General features: G+C 35.7%; 1 long non-coding RNA gene across 1 annotated transcript; it reads right to left on the bottom strand.

Annotated features, from left to right (window-relative positions):
* Positions 1 to 1,224: 1,224 nt before the first annotated feature.
* On the bottom strand, positions 1,225 to 12,848 carry LOC306664038. The gene is made up of 3 exons (XR_013764615.1): positions 12,768 to 12,848; positions 12,106 to 12,164; positions 1,225 to 1,320 (listed from the first exon to the last, which is right to left on the bottom strand). It is a non-coding gene; the product is annotated as an uncharacterized lncRNA (long non-coding RNA).
* Between the last annotated feature and the right edge of the window lie 278 nt (positions 12,849 to 13,126).

Genomic DNA, 13,126 nt, shown 5'->3' on the forward strand with positions numbered 1-13,126 from the left:
CAAATTGGCTTAAGTTTCAGGATTATTTCAGTACTGAGTCTCTGCTACTTTCTACCAATTCTCTCCCCTATGGTTTTATATTACCAGAAACAGAAATTTCATATTATGTTTCCACTGCTTGTGTTGCTTACAGAAATTTATTTCATCAATGCTGGATGCAAAATAACATTTATAGCCAGATTTGGTGAATTAGTAAAATGCTATTAAGACCTTTGCTCAAAAGAGAATATTAAAACCCTAACCTATTGAATATATCACTTACATGTATAAATTTAGTATGACTATCATTTTCTTTCCTCAAGAGAAACAATCACACCCTTCATTAGGAAATTTTTATACAAACAATCAGATAAATTATGAGCCATGAATCCTTAAAATGTCATGAGTATTGAGAAGTCTTATATTGTAATCCTTAGCACATGAGATTCAAATCCAACTAAGCCAATTATGAACTTTATGCACTTGTGTTTATATAAAGCCATTTGTCTCTATTTTCCCATTCTTAGAGTGAAGAAATAATAAAACCAATTTGCAGGTTTGTATAAGTTTAATCAATACAGTAGAATGCTCACACCAGTGCCTGTCATCAAGTAGCACTCAACATATATATTATTCACTGGAGTACACCCTTAAATGTATAAGACTTTTATAGAGAACAAACAAAGGAGTTCACAAACTGTCTGTGTTATTGTTAGAGACAAAATAATTGGACCTAAGGTCTGATTACAAACCACACAACTCATGCTCTCTGAAGTTTCCTGATTGGAGGCTGGACTTAACCTGAGTTGTTTGTGTATTCTCATTTAAGAACATGGCACTGTCAACCTATCTCAGCAGTAGAAACAAAGAACCCTATAGGGAAGACCCAGAGAGATAAAGGTATCATAGTTCATGTTAACCACAGAGGTATGACTCCCTGAAGACAGAGTGACAGTGCAGAGACCTCCTGTAAGCTTCAGGTGCAGAAGATAAGGAACCACAACTTCCATTCAGTTAATTTTCTGAGCCTCAATAGACATTTCAGCAATTTTCAAAACATATTCTGAGAAACATTTCCCCTTTGATCCCTCAACTTCTCCCTCAACCTTCTACCTTCTACCTCCTACTCCCAAAGACTTCAGTTTACTTAGTTTGAGAAAGTGGTGTCTTTGTGTGTACAAGAGGGTTTACAATGCTCAGAGGCATCTTCAATGAAGTCCTGAAGATCAGCTCTTTTCATTTTCTCTGTTTATCTGTTTGTTCCAGCTCCTTTACCCAGTTCTGCATTGCTGGGAACTGACTTCATGAGGCTTTCTTGCCAAAGTGGGGAACTGCTGGAACCTGAAGGGTACAAAGAGCATAGTGTCTACTTTGCTTTCAGTGGTGTCTTCTTCAGGGGTTGTAGCTCCACAATGTTTCCAGGTCCAAGGAAAAACCACCTTTTCATTGTTCCCAGATCCCCAAAACAATCCAAGAATAGTGTTTAGCTCCTATTCAGCAGCCCTGGCTCTGGAAATAGCACTTGGTGATGGTGGCAGATCTTTCTGCTAATTTCTGGATGATCCACAGTCCCTGTGTGTCCTCCAGTGCATCTCAACCTGTGTTAATAAGTCCCTCAATTAAAGTCCTATTGTTTTCAATTATCCTATTAGAACCCTGATAATGTCATAAGTATTTCCCAAAGTATTTTACAATAAAATTTTTGTGAAAGCAAAACTGTTATTGTACTTACTGGACACAGTGTAAGCTATTGAGATATGTCCAAGTCACCCAGAAGGATGGCAGATTTGGGTGGGTCAGACATTTTGGAAAAAAAAAATATTTATATTTATATGATTTTTTTCTCTAGTTGACTATTTCTCTTGATGAAATTAGACAGTGACTCAATAGATTCCACCCCACTTTATCCTTTGCAGTCACAGACTTCATCTCATTTCAAATAATGGCTTTTCCCAAAGGAAGTGTCTCCTTTCAGGATATCATAATAAGCTAATGGACTGAGTGATCAATGTTGTGTGCAGTGGAACATTAGAAATGTGCCATAAAATATGGAAACAATTTAGCCACTTTCTAATGCAGGCAATTCTTGTAAAAACTATCACGAAAAACATGTACCCAACCATTTTTTCATGCCTTACGACAAGATTAGATGCAATAAAAACCTTGTCTTAGCAAATCAGCACGTTAGAGGATGCTGTCAGCAATAACTTGCAAAGACATGTCCATTACCAAAGAAGGGCATTATCCTAAATTTACTCTCATTGAAGATTGATGTCTGCTATAAGCCACCATCTGTCTCTAGATTCTGTGGTATTACAATGCTGTCACTCCACACACACAATGGGGGTGGTTTGTGGCTTCTTATTTTCTTTGTATTTTTTCTTTAAAAATTTGAAGATGAACAGGCAATTGTCAGAACAAAACAAAAAAGTATGGACTGACCATGTGAAGTGGAAGGACCTTGCCCCAATCTCACTCATTTTCCTTAAGAAGTAGAATGCATTAAATGAATTGTTTAGATATGATTGCCTCACAGTGATTTATCCAAGCGGATCATCAGCTATTTTGTGACAAGAAAGTATATTAAGTACATCTGGTCAATTTTACGATTCTCCTAACTAAATAACTTAGTGACATTTTACAGAGCTAATAAGGATTTTCTGCATTTTAAGTATTTTTTTTTTAAGGAAAATGCAATATATGGACTTTTGTCTCCCTGCTGCTTACCCATTGAATAGAACAATAGTCTCCAACTTTTTGATTCCACTCCCATTTCAGTAATGTTTCACTATTCTATTCAATAAATGTTTATTTGTAAATTTACACATAAATTATATACATCTATATGCTACTGTACTTAAATATTATGTACATTATAAAATACTTCCTACTATACAAATATAAAATTATGGACTAAAAGTAGTGTGTGTAGAAGTTCCAGTGTTGGTACCAACATAGTTTGCCCTATTTTATACCATAAGCCATCTCAACCAGACTATTGAGTTAGACCTCATAGCTGTCAGGCCATGCTGAGAATTCTGCAGAGGTTCTATTTAACTCTTTTCTGCTGGAGGTGGTATCATCAGAAAAAACACAGAACATGCAGTTAAATATTGATGAGACATACTCAGACTAAAAATAACTACTTATTACTTATCTGAAATTCAAACCTAATTATACATCCTGAGCTAGTTACTTATTTATTGGCTCAACATATCAACTCTAGTTGTATTCAATTCACTGAGTTTCCTCCTAATATTTTTTCTATTCAATTCTGACTGCTCCTCTCCCAACTTCTCCCCAAGTCAGTGACTGTTGAGTGATTACAAGACTAATAGGATAAAGCTATTTTACCATGATTTCTTTAGATGATATTTCCTGTAATGAGTTCTATGTTTCCAATTACTTAATCCTACCCCCATCTTTTAAAATAGAACATCACAAAACCAGTCCTCTATATCATTTGAATGACTGTGTACAAGCACATGTAGTGTTGCCTGGGTTTAGTTCATTTATCAATCATTTATCCAATGCCTAAAAACATAGTAGGCAACCCGATACTCATTGTACCTAAGAAGCATAAGATATGATTCCACTTCCCTCAGAGTAAAGTCTAACATGCTAGAACTGATCTATGTGGTCCTACATGTCTGGCACTGTGGTAGCCATGAAAAAGCCCCTCTGAATTCTCAGGCTGGATCTGCATGGCCCACACTGCCCTCAGATCTTATTCTCATAAGACCTTTAAAAAGACCACTTTAAAAAATCAGCTGCATTCTAAATTATACTCCTTCCTATACTTTTTATTCATCCTTATTACTTTATTTTTCATTTAGCATTTAACACTCATAAACTCCATTCACCTGTTAACTGTTTCTCTATCCTCCTGGAATATCACTTCCATGAAGACAAGAGTTTCTGTTTTGCTCACAGCTGTTCAGAACAGTTTCATTTACAACCGTGCCTGGAACAGAGTAAATGCCCAATAAGCACTTATTGAATAAATGAATCTCTGACCTCAAGGAGGTGAAGATCTTATAAAGGTGACATAATCAATGTGATACATTGCTCTTACCCCTGAGTAATGGAAGGGCTGAGATGTAAAGGTGATGTCCGTGGCTAAATCATGATGGTTCAGTTAGGGTTCAGGTAGCCCTGTATAAGCGAACTGGGAGGCATGTCACAGTTAGTAAGCAGATCACCACAAGGGGGCCAAGGGCACAGGGTAGGAGCTCAAGAGTGGGAAAAATAAGACAGAAGGAAACAAAAGTAGTGAGAGTTTTGAAAGTAGAGGATAGAAAAATATTTGTGAACAAATTGCCTATTGACTAAATTTGTCCAGAACTATTCTTGGTTTCATGCTATATATATATATATATTTTTTTGTTTTTAGATATAGATATACACACACCACACACACACACACACACACACACACATAACATATATTCCAGAGTCTACTGACTTCCAGGTTATTGCTGTGTTCTATATTATTTCTTTTATTTCTCTCCAAATCATGTAAAGCAGGTAATTCCCATTTAGAGATAAAGAAATTGAGAATGAAGAACCTCAGTAGAATAATTTGAAAGCCTAACCAGTGACAGAGGATTCAGAACTTGAGAACTTTTCTGAGTATTTTCCTTATACCATGCAACCTCCTGAATTCCCAGAGTACCTTGTGTTTTGTGTGTTATCTTGTTCATAGTACTGAGCACAATGCATAGCCTCTTTCTCATTGTCCTCTATTTATATAGTAATGAAGACCGTGAATAAAAAGCAGATAGGTATGCCTCACCACAGGTCATCAGATTTGGATGAGAACATTAAATACTGCTTCTGGATCACAATTGGCTGGCTTAATTCTAAAAAACATTCAGGTTGAGTCTCCAGAATTTGTACTGAGTCATGTTTAATCCACCTCTAAGAAACTGACTATGGGCGTTGGTCCCAAGATGGTGTTTCTCAACATTGTTCTGAGGGGATTTCCTAAACATTCTTTGCCTAATACTTCTTTCTCTTGCCACAATGCTTTCCTAGCCTGACCATGAAACTTTAATGACACAGATACACCATGTACTGGTTTACATATGGGGGTTCCTTTGAAAGGATATTTTAATGAGTAGGATTTTAGATATTTTGACCCCCACTAAACCAATGTTTCACCTCCTTTAGGGTGATATAGCCCCCACTGACCATGCATTGTCCAGGGAAATACAAGCATCTTATAGTTAATTTTCCATACCTAAAATATCATAAGAGTACAAAATTGTGTTAGCAACAATTATTGGTAGAATGGACTGACTGAAATCAGGAATTCTGAGCTCTTGTCCTGGATCCACCTTTAATAAGCTGCAACGATCTCATGCAGTATGACATTTCTGTTTTAGTCACTTTAATTTTAACATAAGGGGCTATACGAATTACTTCAAATTTCCTTCCAGTTGAGAAGTTTCATGAATTTAATGTACTGATCCTCTTGGTGGTTCCTTTCCCCTTGCTTTCAAAAGCTACATAGTTCATGGAATTAAGATTTATATTATATATGACTTCTTTGCTGGTGTGAAATATATGGTAGTGTTATGAGTGACCTGCATTTGCATTGTAGGACAGCAGTAGTGTATTTCTGTAGGTGTGTTGGAGAACATGATGAGTTTTATTTCCTTGAAGGCCTCTGCAATCTCATCAGTGGAGACCTGAATTATCTGATGTCACCAGACAGATGGATTTCTTTCACAGTTCTGGGTCAGAGGTATAGGCATTTGTGGGGTCTTAGCTATGTCACTACATGAATTAAAGTGGAGTAATGAATTTGTGCTGTGTTCCATGACTTTATGTTAGACTTGAACTTTGGATCACACTTAACAGTGCAATCATATGTCAGAAATCAGAAAGTTTAAGTACAGTACTCTTCTATTGAGGAAAACTGATTTAATCCAATTTGATTTTATATTGTACTTAGAATTTAGGGAACTCTTTGATATCATCATGAGTTACAGAAATCCATTAAAATATGAAAATGTAGGGGGTGTGGAACATTTCACAAAAATTTAACATGCACAGGTACAAATTAAGTTTAATTGTATATGTTATATATTGCATGCCTATATTTATAGGTATAGTTCTTAGGACCTGGATTTTGCAAGAACTAAATAATGATTAAAGAATGAGTCATTTTGAGTGTATCAACCAACTTCCTTTGGGCAAGAGAACTCTACTAGAAATTCTGCATAATGAAGTTATTTTTATATTGTATAAATTCACTTGACTCAATTTGTTTTCTTTACAAATTTGTGTCTGTGGTTCTTTATTTGGAGATTTGGTTCATCTTCATATTTTCTAAAATCCTCTGCTGTCTTCTTCATTCCCTGCTTTATAAGAAGGGACTATTAGTTTTTCATAATATTCCTTCAAGTGAGTTTAGATTTTTAGATTATTACCATAGCCACAAAATAAATAAATTATTCAATTTTTTTATAAATATTGCCCATAAAATATTTTCACAGTAAATCTTTCATGCTTTGATAGCAACAAAGTCTCTATCTCTTTACTGCATCTTATCAAAGACTCCCATCTCATCAGGGTGAGAATGGGAAGGAAATAAATAAGTAAAGGAGAAGTAAGATATTCTATTCTGCCAGTTATATATTGAGCGATATTCACAATAAGTCTATAATGTTTGGGATTTTTGATTAAATTATAATATATTACTATTCTATTCATCACAAATAAATCCATAGACCCTAATGTATTTTAAAGGTATATTATTCCACTCTTCCATTTTGCACAACTGAATCTGGGAATGTGTTATTTATGTGTGGCATTATCATTAATTTTATTATTATGTGTTATTTAAAATGTGATCTAAAAACACAGATCTTCATAGAAGATTATTCATAAATGCAGAAAGGTTATATTGGATATATGTATTCATCCAGTAGAGCCTATCAACTTTTTTGTTATTGTTTTAATCTTACAAACTAGTTCCTTTCAAACTTAACCACTGTCACTGCCTCTTTTGGGAAATCTTTCAACTACAAGGGTTATTTCAAATCCATAAAACAGTGTACTGAATAGCACCTTCAAAGCCTGCATATATTAAGCAAAACATAGATCAATTATACAAATCTAGAAAACAGTATGACAGCAAAAGTTTGGCATTCTATTCTGTAGTTGTTTAGGAGGTACAAGGCTAAGGGGAGGCTTTATCTTGTTTATTTTATTTTATATGCTGCAAAGTAGACCTGAGCAAATTCAGAAAGGGAATAGCACAATAGGAAAGGTAATTAGAGATTCGAATGAGAAAACAAGTAATAGTTGGATCAAGTTCCTTTACTAATTGAGATGAAGATGAGATCAAGGGTCAAGGAGGAGCATTTGTCTTGGAAGGATAATCCAAAAGAAGAGGAGATTAGGTGAAGCGAAAGGAGGGATTTTGAACTGGAAAGGAAGTCTCTAGTATGTCTTGCCAATAAAGAGTCAATGGCTGAGCTTATAGTTTCATATTTTCCATGACCTCAGAGCACAGACCAAGGGATCTGTTGGTAGAGTTGCAGGACACCAATTTCAGGGCATCCCAAGAAGCTTTTCCTTGCAATTCTTCCTGTCCATAAATTGAAAGACTGATCTCAGGAGATACTGGGTTCTAATCCTTGTCACATGCTAAGAAAACCTACTTGGCAGATTGCTACAGAGGGGATCCAAACATGGAAAAAAGAAAGGACGTGTCAGGCTGCAAGAAACAAGTTCTTGACCATTAGTAGAGACTCCCAGAAGGCCAGTTAAGGGACACTTAACCTTCATGTGATGGATGACTTTTTGCAGTAGTCTAGAAGGAAGTAAAAAGTAAGTAGAATGGTATATTTTAATTATAGAACAACAAAGTGGATGTGATAACAATTGGAAGGAAAAACAACAAGTCTTGAAAGAAAATGGTGACCCAGAAAAATGGAGTTGAAAAGATTAAAGTTCAAATGTCCCAAGGATGATAAGGTCCATGAAACTTTTCTCTGAGAAAGAACTTTTCTCTTTCTTGCATCTTGAAATTCTGCTCTTAACCAATTAATCCTTAACATTCCTGACCAGGTGTCAGGTGCTGTGCAAGAACTTGTATGATAAATTAATTTATCCCAAACTAGCCTGAAAATGCAGACTGTATAAACTGAGTCAGTTATATTCTGTCTTAGGAACAATACAGAGAACAATAATCTCATTATATTATGAGTAGTGTCCGTTAGTTGAAAAAAATGTATCTCCAACCCAAATGGATACATTTCTCAATAAGTTCTTTAAATTATGTCTTGCATGCTTGGAAAATTAAATGGAAATTAAAAAATAAAATAAAATCCTTGAAAATGATGCATAAAATAAGGTGACAGTGTATAACACTTAAATTTTAAATATACTCAAATTATATATAAGTTTAAATCCTTCCAAACAGCCCCATTCTTATTTTCCCCTTTGATTTAAATGAGATTATTAACAGAATGAATTGGATTGGATAAATATAAATTTGAATAGATTAATTCTTTTATCATTGATGCATCACTAAACAGTACTTTCAACTCCAGCTGAAGACAGAAAAATCTGCAACAGTAAAGTGTATTCAGGAGGTATTTGCAAAATTCTTGACCAAAGGAAAAATACACGGATTGTCTTCCAGAGCATATCTTCCTTAAGTTACATACAGAGTAAGACTAATAGGTGGAAACAAAAGTTGAGACAAACCCTTGCCCTTTCACATCATTAATAAGACTTTAGGCAAGTATTCCACCTAAGAAAGCCTAAGTTTTTCTCTCATAAAGATAAAATTTGATATTATACAGAACCCAATCAGTCTTATTTTGCAAATAAAATATATAATCCATAATACAAAAGCTGTAGATAAATCGTGTGCCTTATAACATATGACCCTGGCATCAATATCTCTGTAGATATCTTTTGTCACTTTTAAATCAAAAGCTTTAGTCATTGAATATGAGGAAACCCAGTTCTTGTAATAGTAATGTAGTAGAGGGTGTCAGCACACGAGCAAGCAGTGACTGATGTGAAATAAGAGTGGAGAGGGGACGAGATGCAAATTTGTCATGACTAGCTGCAGAAGTAAGAATGTGTTTGAATCATGAGGCGCTGGGATTTTATCAAGACTTAAATTTTATCCCCTGAAAATATACACACCTAGGGAAAAAGGTGAATATTTTATAGGAAAAATGAATAGTCATTTCAGGAATATTCAATAGTCACTCTCGCTGAGGCCGTTTCTTTTTTATTCCTCTGAAAATGCATCATAATCAGTAAATAAAGGAAATATGACTTGTCTGATCATTTCAATAATTGGAAAATTTCAATCTCCTTAAAGGCAATGAAGGATATGAGTGGAAGATGAAGCAGAAAACAGACTGTGGATCTAGTAACTTTTGTTCTTAGCACATGCACTGGACATCAGCAAATGTCCATCTTACTAAAAAAACGTTTATAAACCTTCATGACCACAGTCCTTTAAAGAAAGGTACTTCCTATAGCGAAAATTGACTCTCACAATTTGTTCAAGGAAACACACTTTCCTTCAACTAGATTATAAAACCTTCAACACTAACATCTAATTATGCATTTCCCCCATGGTCTAATACAGTCTTGTTCATAAAAAGAGAACTGCTTGGAAAACACTTGTAAATCAGATCGGAGGACCTGCCAAACCAAACTCTTCCTTCCAATTGCTGTTGTTTCCTCAGTGTCATATTATCTTTTAATGAAAGTAAAAGCAAACAGTCAGTCTTTTATTTTGAATAATTCAGATGGATTCCTTAGTTTCTCGGAAGGAATGCTTCATTAAATCCACACCTAGCTCTAGACCAAATCTTTAAATGTGTGATGTCTTGATAGGATGCTCTCTAGCCTACTGAGTATGACCATCACAATTGAAAAACACCATTAGGATCATTATCTTTGACATTGAAGAAGTACACTCTGACACTGCTGAGCATCCTCGTGCCAGCTTCTCTTTAATGCTGCTTTCAAGGCTGGCTCTTTGTAATCTATTAGGAAATGTGGCTCCAGAAATCTTGGTGTTTACGTTGCAAGAACAGGATCTGGGACCAGCGGCACAGTTAAATCAGATTGATGATGCTCTGTGATGAGGAAACGCATCATCATATGAACTTAGCACAGAAGCCACAATTCTTTCTGCCTACATGATAGGTTTTTCCCAACATATGGACTTAGTCTTCTTTAGAATGAATTATTTTCAAAATTATTCCATAATTTGTTCTGTATGAAGAACAGACGGCATTACAGTTTGATCCCTGGAACAGGTTATCTAGGTCATCTGAATTAACCAAACATGCGAGTCCTTCAGTATGCTATTATTGTATTAGTTATATTTGCTTCCTAAATTACACATAGAATATCATTTTATGATTGATTTCACTGATGATAATTCACATATAGAAGTCACAAATATGTCATTGTGATTCACATATAGAATAATTATCTTTTTGAAATCAGTCTATTTTGGGGTGATGCAAATATTTTGAACTTGGTTGGGCAAAGTTTGCCGTTTTGCAAGAATTTACTGAAAACCATTGATTGCACACTTAAAATAGATGGATTTATTGATATGTAAATTATTTCTCAATAAAGTTGATTTGTTTTGTAGAAGTAATTTGGCATCATTTTCTACCTAAGTTTGAGGTGAATGAAGTTTACCGAGTAGTTTCTATGCTGGACTAAAGTCTATGTTAAATATTGCTAGATATTCAGTAAGCACCTTCTACTTTTCACATATTTTCTTTCATCCAATTTGCAGGATTCTACTAACTAGCCCCCAGAAAATCATATAATTTCTTTGCTTTCTGAAGCAACTTGGTACCAGAGAAAACACAGTGAATTTTTTAAATTAATTCTAAGTGGCTATGTAGAGTGGTGGTAAACAATCACTCCTCATTTAAACTGATATCTTCACAAAGAAACAAAGGCAAAATCAAGGTTTTAGAGGGAAGAGAAAGGCTAATTCTGTGTATTAAGACGTATAATCATCTGCATAACAAAGTGAGACCAGGTTAAGGGGGAAGACCAGTGGTAGAGCCACCCTGGGCAGAGGTAAACATCTGGCAGTAGGTGGTTTTTAGTAGAGTCTGACCACAGATAATACGCAAAGGTTCAGACAAACACGTGATCTGGGTCAGATACGTCCCAAACTTGAATTCAAATAGTATTGTTGGTATTTAGGAAAAGAATCTGAGAGAACTGACAAGATAGTCTTCTGAGATAAACAGGTACAGAAATTTAAAAAGTAGGAAGACTAAGTAGAACAACATCACGTAAAGGCTGGCTACCATGTATACTGGCAATGCCCAGTTTCTGATACTAAGGCAGAAGGTCAAGGTGAACACAGCCACACACTAACCCAAAATTGTTTTCCCTCAAATATTTACCTAAGCTTCTTTTAATTCTCTGTGATTTGTTCCAGAGACCCATCTGGGAGTTCAGGGAGGTACTAAGTGGCCCCAGCTGTAGAAAACAGGGCGCTATGGAGCAGGGAGCCCGGCAGAGCATTGTGGCATCTGTAATCTCGATGTGCACCCACTTAATTGCGGATTAGAGAGGTTTTTAGGCTGACTGGGACCTGCTTGCTTCTGTGACCTTCCACTTTAACAGAAATCGAAGTTTGACTCTTGTCCCTTCTCACATATGCTTTGTGGAGTTAAAAATGGAGGCTTTCTCAAATTGACTTGCCTGCCATGAAATTTGGACTTGAGGAACACTTGTCTGTAATATCCAGCTGAACACGTTCACTGTTTTCAGATTATTGGAAATAAGTTTTCTATAGCATGATAGATATCCAAAAATCCAACCTTAAAAATTTAGAAGACAATTAGATGGAGCAAACAGTTTGGCACTATCTAAACTCCACTAAAGAAATCATCTCTTTCCCTTTGTTTCCCCACACACTTAGGTTGGGATGATGATGATGAACTTCAACCCAATCCTGCTGTTCAAGCAGCCTTGTTGATACACACAAACCAACAGGATCTCTACAAATGAATTTGATAGTTGACCTTCATGCCAAAAACTAGGAAAACAAAAAGGAAAAACTAAAATCATAGTAGAACGAAAATTCTATATACTCACAGGCCATGAGTCCTCCAAATCAGAATGAAAATATAGAGGGTGATCATCCAAAAACAGTTCTGTGAGGAAATACAATAAATCAGACCCAGATGTCACAAACATAATAAATCAATTGAAGCTGCCAAACCACTTTTCTCAACCTACCGGATTTAATTAAAACCACCATTCAGTTTATGAGAGACCTTCTAATAGAGCAGATAATATCACTCAAACTCAACCATCTACTCAGACGTGATGTGAGAGACACAGTGTATTAAGTTTTAATCTACAGGGCTGGTACACATCTTCAGTGAGGCTCCGTCACCCCTCCCATGTCCTCTTCTCACCCTTCTGCAGCATGCATTTAGAATGCTATCCATCCGCCTTTACCATTAACACCGCAAGTGCCAGATAATTCTGTAGTAATATTGACTGTCTGGTCCTTGTTTTTGTGATAAAAATACTGCACAGTCATTGAAAGCAGACTAGCATCTTCAATCAAAGGTATACCAAAAAAAAAAAAAAAAAAGTGGAACTGTGCTTGGTGGTTTTAAATTCATTAGTGCATCAACCTAAGACATCCTAACCCTCATTCAGTGTCTGTAGAGATCTATTCCCCCCAACAGTTCATAAATGCCACTCAAGAAAAGACAAGAAGAATGGGGGGTAGGCGAAACACTCACAAGTTATTAGGAATTCATGAGGCTGGCAAAGGGCACAGGTATGCAGGCATCTTTTCAGACTGAAGTTCAACATCTCATTGGCCCTTAAACAGAAAAGATTCCTTGACTTTACCACAGAAAAGGCAGAGATATCTACCCACCCATGAGGATGTTTCAACTTAAAGGATTGCATTATTCAATCGCAAACCATCTCTCAACTCTGTCAGCAACAGCCTTTCTGGCAGTTTCCTTGTGTATACTTGGCTTCATTTTATAAAGACAGAACAGACTATGTTTGGCATTTTTGCCTTGAGTTATTGACATGTTTTAAATTATGCTGTTTTATGTCCATTCTTAATAGAACAGAAATCTGCTACAAA

The sequence above is a fragment of the Sciurus vulgaris genome (assembly GCF_902686455.1).
Source record: "Sciurus vulgaris genome assembly, chromosome: 6".
Lineage (NCBI taxonomy): Eukaryota > Metazoa > Chordata > Mammalia > Rodentia > Sciuridae > Sciurus > Sciurus vulgaris.